Source organism: Maniola jurtina, chromosome 25 (genome assembly GCF_905333055.1).
Source record: "Maniola jurtina chromosome 25, ilManJurt1.1, whole genome shotgun sequence".
Classification (NCBI taxonomy): Eukaryota; Metazoa; Arthropoda; class Insecta; order Lepidoptera; family Nymphalidae; genus Maniola; species Maniola jurtina.
Genome location: NC_060053.1, coordinates 4294695 through 4313629, shown reverse-complemented (window position 1 = coordinate 4313629; position 18935 = coordinate 4294695). Strand labels below are relative to the sequence as shown.

The 18935-nt window shown below is 36.0% G+C and overlaps 1 protein-coding gene across 5 annotated transcripts in view; it reads left to right on the top strand.

Annotated features, from left to right (window-relative positions):
- Positions 1–18935, top strand: part of LOC123878143 (irregular chiasm C-roughest protein-like) — a 120354-nt gene that overhangs the window by 55839 nt on the left and 45580 nt on the right. For 4 of the 5 annotated variants that reach the window (XM_045925239.1, XM_045925240.1, XM_045925237.1 and 1 more), the window contains exon 1: positions 11650–11793. The exons of the other annotated variant lie outside the window; for it this stretch is intronic. The gene's annotated coding sequence lies outside the window, so the exon portion shown is untranslated. Of the gene's footprint in view, positions 1–11649; positions 11794–18935 lie in introns of those variants that run through there. 5 annotated transcript variants of the gene reach the window in all.

The window sequence follows — 18935 nt, the reverse complement described above, 5'->3', positions numbered from 1 at the left end:
GGTCTAATTGCAACACACGCACAAAACGTTTTGCGTCTTCATTCCTCATACGCATGGCTAAGGTTTGGAATACTCTTCCGCGATCTGTGTTTCCTACCAATTACAATCCGGGTATCTTTAAAACAAGAGTGAATAGGCACCTTCTAGGTAAACGCGTCCCATCTTAGACCACATAATCACTTTCCATCAGGTGTGATTGTGGTCAAGCGCTTACCTATACTGAATAAAAAAAAAAAAAAAAAAAACAACGAGCAATCGATTGCGTTGACTCAAGTTGGTAACTGGCCGGGGTTTTTTTTAATTTATACCTAGGTCTTGCTCCCTGGATCCAGCGACTTCTAGCCAATCGTTTGATGTCGACTCGTCTGTATATCTTGTGGAGGGTCTATCAATCCAGTGCTTTTCGGTGATAGGCCGCCATTCCATCACTTTGGGACCCCAAACTCTATCAGTCTTTCGAACTAATGCCCTGTCAAGTGCCACTTCAGCTTCACAAGCCTTTAACTATATAGTTAGGTATACTCTAGTTCTCCTGTATATCTTTTCATTTCTGAATCTAAACTAATAAATAAAATTGGAGTGTCTGTCTGTAATTTCGAAATAACTAATGCATATTAAGCTCATATGGTTTTTTGAACGATATAATAACTGAATTTTAAAATTTTTGTCTGTCTGTCTGTCTGTCTGTCGGTCCGTCCGTCCGTCCGTCTGTCTGTCTGTCTGCTGAGGGCATCAGCTAGTATATAAATAAAAATACAAATTCAAAATTCAACTCAAAGTTTATTTATTCAAAATATCACATGCTTGTAATATAATTTATCCCTCTGTCGAGTGAAAACATATTGAATAGCGACAAATTTAGATCATAAACCACCACAACTATGCTTTGCCGGAATGCTTTCAAAGGGATAGCTAGACGCGCCAAGGTTGCGTTAGGCTGTGTCAAAGGTAGGGTTCCTTAGATCTATTTTTCTATAACTGTGGTCCCAAGGTGACCATTGTCCTTTCTTTTAATTATATTAGTAAACTAGCGACCCGCCCCGGCTTCGCACGGGTGGACAGTACCACGAAAAATCCTATCTATTTTCCGGGATAAAATATAGCCTATACGGATTCGGAAGAATCCCTCTAAGTAATGGTAAAAGAAATTTTGAAATCAGTCCAGTAGTTTTTGAGCCTATTCAATACAAACATACAAAAATACAAAGGTTTCCTCTTTATAATATTAGTATAGATAAGTAAGTACAACTTTTTAACGCTGAACAAAACATCTACTACCTACTATCTAGAATATAAAGATATTTTGTTAGTTAGTGAGTTTGTATAATCTCCTGAACTAATATCCGATTCTGAAAATTTTTTCATCTACCTATAGGTAGCTATATTATTTTAAACTGCTATTTAAAGGCTATTATTAATAAAAATTAAATCACGCGGACGAAGTCGCGAGCAAAAGCTAGTCGCTAATTATAATATTCATACTTTTAATGCATGTGTACCTACTATAGATTTTTCAGTTGGTAGTAATAAAGTTATAACTGTTCTGAAATATAGTTAAGTATTCTTATTCAACGAGACAAGATTTTCACATTTGAAAATGTGGCTTTACAGCCACCATATTGATTTGTTTTTCAAAAAATACGTAGCCTGAAGACATTACACCCCCTTTTTGGGCAGTCGTGTAAACCTCTTCTATATTCTATTCGACTACGGAATCCTAAAAACCACGTGCTCACATATTTAGTTATCTTATATAAGCCACTAAAGAAAATGCAACCTTATTTTCTGTACAATAGAGTAGTAATTCGAACACACTTGTTGAGGAAATGAAATTTGCACCATATTGGTACAATTTATAGAGTTAGTTTTTCCGTGAAACCTCGGTGTCATTTGGATAAATTAAAAAAAAATGTATATTCCGCAGCACTGCAGGCAAATTTAGACTGAGGCCACTAAAATGGCGGCTGCGTTGTTTAATTTAGAAGTAAAAGCTCTGTAGGGACTTTGTCTGTGTTGGCGTTTACTGGCGCGCGTGCTGTGCCTTTTTGGGGTGTTTTTTTTTTGTTAAAAGTGGCCGGTTTTTGTGTAAGTTGGTGTTTATTGGTGGTGGAACTGACTAGGAAGCACTCTTAAGGGGCGCCGCGCGTGTGTCAGCGAGCGCCGGCACAGATGAAGTCCACACTTATATAGTATCCCTAACTTGTAAATAACTACAAACTTGACATTGGCTAATCTGTGTAAAGCCAGACGAAAGAGAAAAAAGTTCTGTAGCAAAAGTGTTCATCCAATCATTAAGTAATTAATTATTGGATGTTTTTAATTGATTGCCGAATTTGATCTATATTTTCCAACGTATTATAAAAATCTTTTGCGTATGTTAAATTCAATTCGAAAATATTTTGGAACCAACTCAACTAGAACACATAGTTCTGTTATAGAATATTAGCCATGTTAAATGACTAATATTCCCCTTTCCTCTCCAACTAAGCGTCAGGCTTGTGCTAGGAGTAGGCACGACAATAGTGCAACGGGCGGGGTTTGAACCGTCGACCTTTCGGTTTTCAGTTCACTCTTTGACCGGTTAAGCTATTGAGGCTCTTTCCACCGCGCTTTTCGTGGCTCCCACGTTAAGGCTATCGTTGTCAACGATCCCCCGTCGATTTCCTACGTATGATATTATTGTTCTTATCTCTATCTGCCCTGGTTCGTGCATTCTCGGTTCCTAGATCGGTACATTTGTGATAACCAATTGAAATTGCTGTGATTGGCTGAATTTACCATGTTCTTGCTGCGACAGTGAGTTTGAGCCACTAGCGGAACAATGTTAGCCGGTCAGAAATGATTGCAATTAGTCAACCTGTTTGACGTCCGTGTTCTGTTTTCGATTACAAAAAAGAAAAAATTGTTGTTGCAATCATCAATTTTAGCAAATAGTGAAAGAGAGTCGGCCAATCAGAGGTCACAACTACCGTCACACTTTCTGTCACACTATGGCAGTAGGCATACCGAGTAATGAAAACAATTTTTAAATTCTGTCTAGGAAGTAGTAGGGTTGCCACCTGCCTCTTTTTGATTTACAGGCTACCACCATCAAAAATACGGGGTTTAGATTTGAAGAAATTTGAAAATTTGAAGTATTTAAAGAAATAGGCGGTGGTTCTCTCTGAAATGCATGGAAAGCCTATTTAGATATTTTAGTTTATTTGTAAGTTTTGTATTTTTTCTCCGTATGTTGCCGTGTCTTGATTGGTGAACTGTGTTTGCAATGTGGTTTTAAATAAAAGATTTATTTATTTAAATAGCTTTTAAAAACTCTTAAGTTTTGTAAAGCAAAATGTTATACATTTCATGCATACAATCTTTTCATTTTAACTTAAAATTACATTTAATTTGTAATTCCACCTTCACAGTATCAATACTATGGCCGTAGCCAGGAATCGATTGCGGGAGAGGTTTTATCAGGGCCGGAACTGAATCCTGTCATGAGGAAAAAAACATTCGCTCAACTTTATGGGCTAATTACCTGGTTAGTGGAATTTCGCCTTTCAATTTGTCAGTGAGATAAAATACAACAATAAAAAAGCGCGAGCGCAGTGAGCGTAAGTGTTTTTGGTTCAATACAGAAAAAATTAAAATGAAAGGGAAACGAGTGTAGCCATAGCAAGATTTTATTTTTAAAGCTTCCTATCCATACTAATATTACGAATACGACAGTATATCTATTTGCCTATCTATTTGTTAACCTTTCACGGCCCATCTTCTTTACCAAAATTTTGGTACTTACTATTCAGAGGTAACTTGCATCCCAGACATTTTTTTTTAGGCGGCTTTTTAGCCCGGAAAATCCCCCACGGAATTTTTTAAAATCTAAATTCATGCAAACGAAATTGCGGAGTTTACACCAAGTAATACAAATTCAAAGCGCGAGTGAAGTGAGCGCGAAATGTTTGATATATTTCCAAAAAAAATTGGTAAGCAAATGCAAGAAATAGTGTAAGTATTATTTTAGGCTTAGGTTTTTGACGGATTCCCAGGCGCAGTCGCCATTTCTAAATTTCTGGTCTGATGGGAGGCTTCGGTCATGGCTAGTTATATGGTTACTATGGCCCTAACGGCCAAGAAATTAGACTGCATCATCACTTACCACTAGAAAAGATTAAAGTCACGGGCTAACTTGTATAAAAAAAGGCTTACATCCTCAAACCAAGCCCCGCTGCCTTGGCTACGACCATGATCAATATCGAGTGGGTTTCGGCTACGCATTGCCGCAAAAGGAAAATATTCTTTCTACTGGACATAACGTCAGTGTTTGATTTCGCCAGCCAGGTTTCTGTATCCCGAAATACGGGGTAACCAGTAAAATACGGGGCCTCTGGCAACCCTATTCGGAAAACACTGTCACATTCAAGTTAATGTCAAATATTTTGTTTTCAATTACAGAAAGCTGCATCAATCATTATTACAATATTTTCTTTGTTGTGATTGGCTGAATTTTTGAGTTTGAGCCAATAAACAGACTGTTTGCCAATTAAACGTCATAACAATATAAATGCCAGAAAGTTTAACCAAATAAAACAAACTTAATGAGAACCTAGTGAGAATGCAAACGGCACACAATTTATAATACATATTATGTTAGTCGTATATAATAGATATTATAGTAGTCGTTCACTTTGGTAATAGTCAGATTGTCATCAGTAAAATTGATATTGGTTGATGTATCGTAAATTATTGTTTCGGTGACAAATATATTTATTATCTATTTATCTTTGAACAGAATCGAATAGAATGAAATGGAATGGAATACAATGATAAATTTTTATTCCTGTAAACTTTTAGGTAAACTTCAAAGTGTTTTTGGATGGTCAGACAAATTTACCACTGGTTCGGAATGCCGTTCCTACGTTTTCTAGGGTTTCGTACCTCAAAATGAAAAACGGAACTCTTATAGGATCACTTTGTTGTCTATCTGTCTGTCTGTCGTGTGTGTCAAGAAAACCTCTAGGGTACCCGTTGACTCAAAACCATGAAATTTGGCAGGTAACCTAACTGCGTAATTTTGGGTAGTTTTTTTAATCGATAAAGAAAGTTTGCGACATTGTTCAATAAAAAATTTGGATTCCAACTCCTCAATCCTGATGTTGCAGGGGACCTGACTACTAAAGCTAATGGGATTTAAAAAGTGTCGATTATTAATTGATATTGAAGGTATAGGATGCTGTAAGAAATTGCATTCCTAAATCCTGGTGATCCCTCGGGATTTGAAAAGGATCATCCGTTTAAATATTCTTACGTGATACAGAAACAAGTTGCATCCCGGGGACGGGCTATTACGGAGAGGCAACTTTTGTTCTGGGAAATGAAAGGATCGGGATTTTTAAAAACCTAAATCCACGCGAGCAAAGCTGTGGGCATTAGCTAGTTGTAAATATATTTAAAAGCTACTATAAGATAATAGATAAGGTACTTATTTCCTTATATTTTTATTGTATGGCAGCGCGCGGTTTTAAATTATAAATTGCACGTCCTGTCCTTTTCTGTAATACATTTTTTTTTCAATATCTACCGCTTTATCTCATAGCAAGAGTCCGTAAGACATAATACAGTGAAAATAGGCAAAATATACAATTTTTGCAGTTTCCACGTCAGTACCTGTCGAATTTTTCTAACAGTGTAAGCAGCAGAGCTGAGTTTACCATCAAGTGTTGATATGTGGGTGTTCCATAGAAGCTTTGCATCTAACATTATACCGAGAAACACGGGGTTCTCCTTTATTTTCAACATATGATTATTTATCAATGAACTTATGTCATTTAAGGTCCTGGTATTGGGCAGTGTAAATTCAACACACTTAGATTTCTTTGCATTTGGAAGTAAATTGTTAGCAATAAATCAGAGAGTGACCTGTGATATGGCATTACATATAGTATACATTGTCAAAAATTATAATATTAAAGCTGTGCGTATTGCGTGAGGTAGGTTGCAAGAGAGTTGCAACTTGCAGGGTTTGATGCATGCGCTATTGCCAGCAAACATGAGACATATTTTTATCTACAGGCAACGTCTGAGTAGGTAACGCATACGTCTAACGCAAGTTGAAATGTACCAGTGTATTTAGTTAGACCTATCGACAAGTTTGGAGTTGGGTGCAGTCTAAATGTGGCCCGTGTGTTTAGACTGTCAGTTTCTGTCAGTTTCACGTGTCGTCCCCCGCACTTCACCACCCCGCTTGCACAAATCGAGACAGCACGAAATTTTCAAGATTTCTGGGTGTAATTTCTGGTTTTCGTAGTTCCCACACAATTATAACAATATAAAATATATAACGATAATTTTTTTACTACATAATATTCATTAAATTTTCTAGGTCTGTGGTTTTTCCAAATTTCATTAAATTGCTCCATTGTCTAGAAAAACGAGCACAAAGTTGGGCCTTTTTTTAAAGAAAAATACAAATCTTTGAGCCCCTGTAATTTTAAAACTACATATTATTAGAAAAATCTAAAACACCACAGACACAGATATTAGTTTCTAGACTATGTCTGCAAAATTTCATGGACTTTGGTTGCTTAATATTCAAATGAAATGGGAACTACGATTGTATGGAGTAAGTGACGGAGAGAGTCCTGTTAACGGGACGTCGAAAGCATGCAAAAAGTAAGGGCAGACGTTCGCACACCTTTTTGCCTTTTTGAGACTGAATTTCCAGAATTAAAATAGACAGTGGTGTATTTTTGCACATTTTTCGGTCACTTTGTTTTAGTTTTCCTTTGTAGTGATAATATTATTTTCTGCTCCGGATTTGGAGTTAATTAGACGCGGACTTAAACAGGGCTCTCTCTGTCACTTACTCCATACAATCGTAGTCCCAATTTCATTTGAATATTATACCAAAGTCCATGAAGTTTTGCAGACATATTCTAAAAACTAATATCTGTGCCTGTGGTGTTTTAGATTTTTCTAAAAATATTATGTAGTTTTAAAATTACAGAGGCTCAAAGGTTTGTATGTGAGTTTTTAAGACCGCGTAACTCTGAAACCGAATATTTTAACGGAAATCTGGAAAACCACAGGCATAGATATTAGTTCCCGGAAAGTTTCAACAAAATTCCATTGAGTATGATTGGTTAGTATTCAAATGAGAGACGAACTACGTTTGTATGGAGCGAGTGACGGAGAGACCCCTCTTAACGTGAAAGAGAATTTTGAATACCTAACACCCTCTTTAGGATGAAAGCACTTTAATCCGTATAGGTACTAGTTAATATTATAACTATGCAAAAGTTTGTTCATCCGTCTGCTATCTTTTAAAGGAAGATACTCGTAGGTATAAGATAGCTTGTATTCAGAAGACGGACATAAGCACATAGGCTACTTTTTGACCCGGAAAATCCAAGAGATGTTTAGGAAACCTAAATTCACATTCCACGCGGAAAAAATACGGTCATTATCTAGTGGTGTTAAAAACTGACTGTAAAAGGCTATTTATTTATGAGCGAGCAGCGCAAAAAATCACGTCACGAAGTCACGTTCGAGTTTTTTACACGCCCGATGCCGCCGAGTCGCATTCTTGACGTCGATTGCATCTTTCACCTTTTGAAGAACCTTTTCTTGCAGATTCCTTTTCTTGTAGGATGAAAGTGTTTAGTTTAAAGCTAAATTATTTAAGGTGCAGTGTACCTAAATCTTCACAAGTAATGTATTTTAGGGGTCTAAAACCTTTTTAGGGTTCCGTACCTCAAAAGGAAAAACGGAACCCTTATAGGATCACTTTGTTGTCTGTCTGTCTGTCTGTCAAGAAACCTATAGGGTACCTACTTCCGGTTGACCTAGAATCATGAAATTTGGCAGGTAGATAGGTCTTATAGCACAAGTACAGGAATAAATCTGTACACCCCGAATTTGTAGTTACATCATTAAAAAAAAATTAAAATGTGTTTTAGTTTTCAAAGTAAGATAACTATACCAAGTGGGGTATCATATGAAAAGGCTTTACCTGTACATTCTAAAACAGATTTTTATTTATTTTTATGTATGTGTTTTTGATTTATCGTGCAAAATGTTGGAAAAAATCCCCGAGTACGGTACCCTCAGTGCGCGAGTCTGACTCGCACTTGGCCGTTTTTTTTTCTATTAAAACAAGACTTGTTAGTAAATTAAACGGAACACCCCGTCCCGTTGGCACCATTCCAGTACGGAACCCTAAAGAACGTTCATCTTTTATCGGATGAGATCATAGTCAAGCTGAAAAAGACTATTTCATAATCTTTCATACATGTGAAAACATGTTGATATGATTCACTATGCGCTGAATTTTTTAACATACGTTGACTCATGTACGTGGGAATGTATGTAAATTGTAATGAGTGTATTCCGTTATCAATTAATTACATAAAGTCCGGACTTCACTTGCGAGTGAATTGCCGCGGCTTCGGAACTTTGTCCGCGATTTGCTTTTGGTAGGCCAACTTTGTCCGCGATTTGCTTTTGGTATTCAGGTGGCCATTCTTACGCACTTCTCCATACAAATGTATTACGCCTATTATTCTATTACATATATTTTGTTATTCTACATTTATAACTAAGCCACATATCGATTTATCTCTCCATTATATATGCCCTAAAATAATAATTTTAGTCAAATTATATTTGTTTTGAAAGTTATGACCCTTGAAAAATCTCCATCTTAGGGCAAAGCGGCAACTTCGTGCATAAATAAATTAAATGTATAAGAAACTAGAAAATTGGAAAATTAACAAAGTCATGTTACACTTATCTTATAATAATTCCAAATGTCTTTGGTTTGTGTAATAAAATGTTTTCTTTTGGGAAAAATAGGTGTAATTCCGACTAAGAAATCTTGTATCCCAAGCAAAATTCTTTCACTCGACCTCTCTCGGGGTGAGGTGCGGTTATGGGGAAAGGATGACATGCACAGATAACGTTATGTCCTTCATCTGTGGAAACGGCACCAAACCTATACCAACGAGTTGTTGCTACCGTGAAGGGACTCTTTCCGAACTGGTGGTAGAGACTTACTTAATAGGGCTCTCTCCGTCACTCGTTTCGTACAATCGTTCCAATTTCATTTGAATATTAAGCAACCAAAGTCCATGAAATTTTGCAGACATATTCCAGAAAGTAATATCTGTGTCTGTGGTGTTTTAGATTTTTCTAAAAATATGTAGTTTTAAAATTACAGGGGCTCATAGATTTGTATGTAAACTTTTAAGACCGCGTAACTTTGAAACCGAATATTTTCACAGAAATCTGGAAAACCACAGACACAGATTAGTTTCTAAGATATGTCTGCAAAATTTCATAGACTTTGGTTGCTTAATATTCAAATGAAATTGGAACTACGAGTGTATGAAACGAGTAACGGAGAGAGCCCTCTTAAGTACATACTTATTTTACACTGACACAAGCTGGCATGGATCACATGATAGAGGTTGAACTTTCTTGAAAAAGAAAACTGAAAGTGGGAGTCGATAAAATCAAACGAATGAACAAGAAACATTATCAATTCGTAATGCACCGTTCAAATGGTGGAAGAATTTTTCAAATCGAAGGAGTAGTTTTGGAGATTAAACACTTCCTACATCCAAACTGCAAACTTTACCTCTTTCTAATATTGGCGATTATGCTTAGATCGTGATTTTTATACTCCAAAATTCTTTGATAAACCGCTCAATCTTTCGTCAAACCTAAATGTGTATAATAATCATAAATACTCTTACATAAATCATATTTATTACTATTTCGAATTAATTTCTTTCTATTTCACCGGTTACTACACATAAATTTTACTTATCTCCACTTACTGTCGTCGGATAGTTTAAAACCATTAAAAAACTGTTTGGAGTTTTTGGAACATCGGTTTTATGGTTATTTTTAACCGTTTATAAATTAAAAGAGGCAGAAAGATTAGAAGGTTTAGTTAAGAAATCAATAATCTCAACTTAGTAGGTAACTGGATCGATGACTGAACTTTAGAGAGTTTAAAACTTTGCTACCGTTACTCACGTATTGGAGTAAGAGCCAGCGCGTGCCAGACCTTCGTTATTTTATAAAAGGAGAGAGTTTCTCTGCGTATTGCCATAGGGAACAACGATCAGCGACTACGAAGTTTGGATTGTCTTTGGGAGTTACATAGTTATTTTTTTATATATTTTCTCCGGAATAGTATTAAAAATCACGTCATTAATTGTCAGACACTTAGTGACGTAGCAACCCCCTGCCAGAAACCCTTACAAATTAAAACAAGTCTAAATTAAAAATTTATAACACCCCCGACAAGTGAAGGTTACAGTAACTTGAGAAGACCTGATAACTCTTAAACGGCTGAACCAATTTTTTTCGATTATACCTAAGAACACTCTCGATCAAGCCACCTTTCAAACAAAAAACAGTAAATTAAAATCGGTTCATTCGTTTAGGCGCTACGATGCCACAGACAGATACACAGATACACACGTCAAACTTATAACACCCCTCTTTTTGGGTCGGGGGTTAAAAAGCAATGCATGACGAGATTTCTAAATACTATTCCGAAGGATATATAAAAAAAATTGACTTTATACTTTGACGTAATATTTTTAAACCTTTATTACCTGTTATCTCGCTGATCGCTGGCTCTCTCTCTATATGGATTACAACGATCCTAGTCACTAACTTAATGGGTTATCGAATTTTGGAGACTCCAGACTTTGTTACCATCCCATAATACGGATTAGGTAAATGACTTTGGAACGGCCATTCGAGTTAGACTCTGGAACGCTCTGGATTTCGATAGTTAAGCAACGTTGACTTGATCAATTATTTGTTATTACTGGATGGGTGAGCAAATTTTGGAGTTTATTTTACGTTTTATCCTTTTAAGAGACTCAAAGAGCACGCTCTAGCTAATATGTCCTGCTTCACTCGAGTGGAATTTTTGAAAATCGGTGAAGGGTACTGTAGAGTTTTCAATTTTTTTCAAATTTTGACACACCTACTTCTTCGTTTTCGCCCAAAAGGGCAAATACCAATTTATGTAGATATAATCAATCATATAACTTTCATCCCCTATCTAACCCAATTGATTGGCGGTGAAATTTCCAAAATATGTCCTTAGTTATTTTTAACCCCCACCGGTGTTATAATTTTTTCATGTGTGTCTGTGTATCTGCCTGTGGCATCGTAGCTCCTAAACGAATGAACCGATTTTAATTAATTTTTTTTGTTTAAAAGGTGGCTTGATCGAGAGCGTTCTTAGCTATAATCCAAGAAAATCGGTTCAGCCGTTTGAAAGTTATCAGCTATTTTCTAGTTGCAGTACCTTCACTTGCGAGGGGTGTTATAAATTTTTAATTTACACTTGTCATCGTTAGACTTGAATAATGACGGACTTGCCTACAAACCTTTATCAAAGTTTAGACTTTATAAATATTTTTTTTATATTAACTTATTTTTTAACTGCCATGGAGAAGGTTAGGGCTTTGGGCAGGGTATATCATGTACATGGTAGACACATGGTTATTTTTAACCATCGCACGATCACTTAGTCCACCCTTGCAACGGAAACGGTCCACGTGGTTCGAGCCATCCATTGCTGAAAACGAACTTACAGTCAGGGGGCGTATTCTAAAAATAATACGCAACAGAATAATCTAAATGTACCGCCAGTCGGGTTAGTCACGCCGCGAGGCCGGCTCGCCGTGCCCCAAAACGAAGCTTTTGTTACAAAATATGATCGAAAGTGTCTATTAAAATTAACACGGTGACATTTTTTACGAACGATCACGGAATAAGGTAAGCAATAAGTCGCTTTTTGATTTTACTTCGTTGCATTTTTATTTAGTTGCGAAACGATTAACCGTTTTTTGTTGAGTTATTATATTCTATTCTAGTTGAGTTTTATTTTAGTTTTTTGGGGCATGATTTGACATGAATAGTGTAAGTGTTGCTAAGATGGAAATCGTGAAATATAGAGCTAAGAGGGGTCTCTCCGTCACTTGCTCCATACAAACATAGTTCCAATTTCATTTGAATATTAAGCAACCTAAGTCCATGAAATTTTGCAGACATATTCTAGAAACTAATATGTATGCCTGTGGTTTTCCAGATTTCTATTAAAATATTCGGTTTCAAAGTTACGCGGTCTTAAAAATTCACATACAAATCTTTGAGCCCCTGTAATTTTAAAACTAAATATTTTTAGAAAAATCTAAAACACCACAGGCACAGATATTAGTTTCTAGAATATGTCTGCAAAATTTCATAGATTTTGATTGCTAAATATTCAAATGAAATTGGGGCTACGACTGTATGGAGTAAGTGACGGAGAAAGCCCTGTTAACATATTTCAAAATATTATCGATTCATCACGCTTTTTATGGTGAAGGAAAACATTGTTAAGAATCTGCCATATCTCTAGATACATTGTTGAAGTATGTATGAGTAACACGCAAACCCAATTTGTTGCAGTGTGTTGGGTTTATTCTCCATATTACCTTATCATTATCATCATCTCAATCCTTAAATGGCCCACTACTGAGAACGGATTTTCTCTCGGTAAGGGTCCAAGCCATAATTCATCGCGCTGGCCAAGTGAGGATTGGTTGACTTCACACACGTTTAAGAGCATTATAAAGAACTCTCAGGCATGCAGGTTTTATCACTATGTTTTTATTCAGTAAAGTATTTATATTATGCACATGCGTACCCGGGATCGAACCGCTGACCTGTCGAATACAATAGATTACCCCGAAGGCAATCTTAGATCAGCGATTACATGCATATTTTTGAAGCCAAAGTTTTCATGACAGGCCGCATAAAAGCAATTGTCTTTGCATTCAGCTTTATAATTCATATAATATATTTTACCTTGGTATCTAATTGATATAGGCCTTACCGTTACCCTACATGTTGCCTTCTAAAAAGATTCCATAGCTGCTGAGTTTCTTACTGGCTCTTCTCGATAGAATTTTCTTTCTTAACTGGTAGCTGAGTCTCAACCTGACATTAAGAGCCTATTTGGCCTTAATAAAAAAATTGATTTTGGTACGTCACGATGAGGTAAAGCTCGGTCAAAGCCATAACGTGTGGAATTTAAAAACGACGCTGACTCAATTATCTACATACATTCTACATATGTATGTATTATATACGACCGGAACGCTCAATCGTTTGTTTGTGTTTTTGTTACGCATTTAGGCACTATGCGGTAGGTACGCTTGAGATACTTTCCACATCTCCTTCGATTTGGTGTTTCCCACCTAAGTGGGTGCGTTATCCTGCATTTTACCACCTAATTCACCCGGTCTTGAATATCCGATTTACTGAGTCTACTGGTCTTGAAGTCTGCGTTTACAACTTCGAACACTACAGCGGTTCTTTACTGGTGGAATGGTTCCTAATTAACAGGGCTCTCTCCGTCACTTACTCCATACAATCGTAGTCCCAATTTCATTTGAATGTTAAGCAACCAAAGTCCATGAAATTTTGCAGACATATTCTAGAAACTAATATCTGTGTCTGTGGTGTTTTAAATTTTTCTAAAAATACGTAGTTTTAAAATTACAGGGGCTCAAAGATTTGTACGTGAATTTTTAAGACCGCGTAACTTTGAAACCGAATATTTGAACGGAAATCTGGAAAACCACATAGATATTAATTCCCGGAACGTTTCTACAAAATTCCATTGAGTATGATTGGTTAGTATTCAAATGAGAGACGAACTACGTTTATATGGAGCGAGTGACGGAGAGACCCCTCTTAAGCATGACTGTACCCTCCCACCTGACCAGACCGAAGCCTATTTCAAAATTTTAGATCCCCAAAATTACCCTGCCAGGAATCGAACCTACAACTTACCACTATAAAACAACCGCGCTTACCAATGCGACAGGGGGGTCGTTCAAACCCGAAAAAACTCCAAGTCTTAAAGCCATTACAGTCAGTTAGTTATCGGGTTCAACGGTCTAACAAATATAGCACAGAATGGGAAACAAAATTAAAACGAAACAAGAAATGCCGGCGTCTATTCTCTAGCTCAGCCCTAATGTGTTCAAAGTATTTAAAAGAAAGGCCATTAACTAATTTCCTAAATGAATTTGACTTTTAAGTGATATTTTGAGATAGTCATAAAAACAAGATAAAGTTCAAAACTAAAATTTAGGTTTTTGAAAATCCCGTGGGAACTCTTTGAATTTTCGGGATAAAAGGTAGCCTATGCCTCTCCCCGGGATGTAAGCTATCTCTTTACCTACCGTCAAAATTGGGTGAGCGGATGGGTCGAGAAAAGCTAGCAGTAGACAGACAGACACACTTTCTCATAAGTATGGAGTATGTATATGGATGTGTAAAGGATGAACTGCATATAATATTAACTAGGTTACCTATGGCGGTTAAGATCCGATATTAATAATATAACTGTTCCATGAAAGTAAAAAATGCCTGGTTACTAGTTAACTAGTAGCATGTACTATTATTATATATATTAGGTTGTTTTCTCGATAATGATGGTAAGTAGATTACTTGTTTACTTCGAAAATATTCCGCCATTGGCTTTTCTACAGCATTTAATTAGAGCTAAAGTACCATTTTATTAACCCCCGACCCAAAAGAGGGGTGCTATAAGTTAGACGTGTGTATCTGTCTGTGGCATCGTAGCTCCTACACTTATGAACCGATTTTAATTTAGTTTGTTTTTGTTTGAAAGGTGGCTTGATCGAGAGTATTCTTAGCTACAATATAACCCAAGAAAATCGGTTCAGCCGTTTGAAAGTTATCAGCTCTTTTCTAGTTACTGTAACCTTCACTTGTTAGGGGTGTTATAAATTTTTAATTTACATTTGTATTATTTGCAATAGACTACAATTAGCAACCACAGACTGAATAAACACGAACACCAATATATATTTATCTCGAATATAACTCGAGACCAAATAACTTTCGTGGCAACCAGGGTTATCTGTACCTTGGTTGCTGCTGCGCGGAATAAGGTTGTCAACCTTATACCGGAAGGCGCAGTGATAGTAGACCTTCCACTAGGTGGACAGACGACATCAAACGAGTCGCAGGGAGCCGCTGGATTAAGGCGGCGCAAGACTGATGCGTGGAAATCCGTAGACCTACTGTACAGTAATGGACGTCTATAGGTTGACGAAGATGACGATGACTCTACCCTCATAAGTTGTGATAGCATAGTGGTTAAGACGTCCGCCTCCTATACGTGGAGTTGGGGTTTCGATCCCCGGCACGCACTCCTAACTTTCCGAGCTATGTAGGTCCATTTGAAGCTATTGAATATCACTTGCTTTAGCGGTTTTCTTGTCATCTGAATTTCAATATTAATTTTCTTGGATTATAGCTAAGAACAATCTCGATCAAGCCACCTTTCAAACAAAAAAAAAAACTAAATTAAAATCGGTTCATTAGTTTAGGAGCTACGATGCCACAGACAGATACACAGATACACACGTCAAACTTATAACACCTCTCTTTTTGGGTCGGGGGTTAAAAAGATGTGTGGAGTCGCACTTGGCCAGCGAGGTGGATTATGGCCAAAGTCCAAACCCTTCTAATTCTATGAGGAGACTGTTGGGGATCTTCCTGGACTACTCCGGCCATTTCCATTGGTTAGGTATCCTATGCTGCCAAATCCACTCGGGCGAAGACGCCAGGCATTTTATTATATTCCAATAAAACGAAAATCTCGTTCAACACGTCCATGTAATTCAGATTCAACCACAGAGAGAGAGACAGAGAGAGAGAGGGGCAAAACACATTTTTGACAGATCAAATATGCTTATCACAAAAGTTTAGGGATTTGGGCATACTAAAAAGGGACCTGTACTCAGTTGTGAATAATATTGACGAAAGAATTCGATACATAAAAAAATTACCAATTTTTTTTCTAATCAGAAATCGAACCCAGGATCTTTACTAACAGACTCCAGAGACTGTTAAAACATCCCTATTTCCTATGTTATTTGCACAGAAATCCAAATGGTATTTGAAACGTGTTTTTCATAGAAGTGATTAGTTCAAGTGGGGCACAGTTCTGTCACCCGATACGTTTTGCGATAGGGGACCACACGAATTGTGACACAAACATAAATTTTGTGGGCGTCGAACAAATTGAGGTAATCTATGCGATAATTAATATGTTGCGATAATTTTACGTGCGATTACATAATAATATTATTTTGGGTTTATTTAATGATATTAATTATTTTAGTTCAGTTAACTAATGTTAGGTGTACTGTAAAATATTTGGGGATGTTTCAATACATAACTCAATTAATTGGATATTTGATATGGCTTATTAATAATATTAATTATATAATTTGGAGGTATGTTTGGTTGTCGAGTTAATAACAATATGGATAAAATATACGGGTACATATAATATTAGGTATGAAGTGAACCGACCTCCCAAAAAAATTACATCTCAATATTGTACATTGGTAATTAGTTTAGTAGGTATATTTATTTTATCTTTCAATCTTTTCATTTTCCTACTTTTTCAAAATCAGAAGGCAAGACTTTTCAAAGTTTTATTTACTTAAAACAATTTAGTAAAATCTTTATAGATTCCTAGTGAGATTGTCCCATTTCGATATGCATTAATATTGAACTCAAGTTTATTTAAATTATTTTTCTATTTCTAAGTAACATCAATTTTCTATCGTACATATTGAAGCTTCAGCCATATTGAATTATTTATAGTTTTAAATTCATATTGGTCTCGATAAATGTTTGCATTCACATCTGTCCAAGGATCAATAAGCACCCATACACAGCTAGGACTATTCACAGACTAAAGAAATATTTAGATAGTAGGAAAATGTGCAGCCAATAAGTGAATCCATTCTGAGGAAGCCAATTTTAAAAAGCTTTTACCCTACCACCAGAATTTTGACACGTAACAATACAACTAATATGATGACTTGTTTTATTCAATAAGAAGTCAGAGATCGTTGTTCTTGATTGACTGTGATCTCAGCTAATTACAAAGGGAGCATGATAATATAGTCGTATTAACCTTGAAGAATATGATAGTTTATTAAATCCATATTCAAAATCGTATAGACACATCTAATTACTGAGATAATCTTACCAGTGAAACCGTATCAGCTTTGCCAGTAAGTTAGGAAAAGCTACCCTAAGCCAAAGCATCTCACTAGACGCAACAAAGCGCTCCGTCTAACTTTTCCTTGAATCTGTGTACCCCCATACAGAGTTCACAGTAAGTCGCGGTATTATAGAAAAAACAAACCATAACATCATGGGAAACCGTCCACCATCTTGCCCACAGACAGCGATAATTAACTTAAGTACACAAATTAAAAAAAAACGTAGGCGTTAAAATAATATTTTTGTTGAAACCACATGGTGAGAGATTCGGTATGATAGATTTGCTGGAAGGGACGGAGCCCTTTGTGTGTGTGTCCGACTTACACGTGAATTTTAACTAGACTTTTAGGTACCATAAATTTGTGGTTACATCACAAAAAAAATTTAAAATGTGTTCATGAATAAATAATTAGTATTTTCAATTTTCAAAGTAAAATAACTATACCAAGTGGGGTATCAAATGAAAGGGCTTTACCTGTGCATTCTAAATCAGATTTTAATTTATTTTTATGCGTAATAGTTTTTGATTAATCTTGCAAAATGACGGAAAAAATACCCGAGTACGGAATAAAACTGAATATGCATTGATGCAATGCGATCCTCAAAGTTCTATAGATATTTAGGGAAAACAAAAAAAAAATACCTGATAATTTAGAGTTGTGTGCACAATACTTTTTTTGCACTAATTTTAGTCAAGTCACCTTACTCGTTATCAGAATTTGGTTATGGTAGGTGGAATAGAATCAATAACATGAGCTCGGTTTGGGACCTCAACAATAACTTTTTGCCATGGCAACAAAAAATCACCAATTTTTCAATCACACCTATAACAATTTAGTTTTGTATAGAATTGAATATTTTATCTCACATTGAAAATGGTTGGGTAAAGTACGTAGATTTTTTGTCAAACGGTAATTTTTTTGTCAGAACTCAGAATGTCTCTACGCGATCGCTCATGATATTATTTTTTGATGAACATAATGATGCTTTAAATTACAAAACTTACGTAAAAAGTTACCTACTTGTTTTTATTTTAGTTTTAGTAAACCATAATATGCCAAATTTCGACAGTTTTAGAAGCTTTTTATTTGAAAACTATAAATAAAATAACCTTACTTTTTCAAGATGAGCTTTTTGGATTTTTAATCTAAATTACTTAAGAAATATAAACACAAATTGAATACAATTTCCTTGACTGCTCCAAATATGTTTTGTTTAATCGTATACAGCAATAATTTTTTCTTTACTTCATTTTTAATTAGATATGTGTTTAATTGCAATTCCAAAAATGTCCAAAAAAATTTTTTTTATTCACATAATTTATTGTTAAACGTTCTAATTTGATTTTTTCATCCCTTGGCGACTAATATTGCTTGATTGCCATATTTCTCGATACACAACAGTAAATAAACCTATCCTTTTCATATTTTTTGTTTGGTTCTGATCGCCACATCCAGTGATGAAATATATCCTGTACATAACAGGCCACATGGTGCAGGCATGTGGGTGACGCGCTATTGTGGACTATTCATAAAGCGTAGATAATGGCGTTCAGATAAACTCTATTCGTTAATGGAAACTTTACCCTTTCATAATTACTAATTAATTTTAATAATAGCGGTGATAGATTATTGGTTCGAAGTTCGATCCCGGACATATACCTATTAGAGGATGATGGGGGAATTGTGGACGCAGGGTAAATACGGACTAACAGATATCTACTCAACCCCTTCCCCCGGACCCTGCTCCTACAATCACTCGCTATTTTTCGTAGTTATGTGCGTTTTAAACAATCAATAAAGGAAAACATT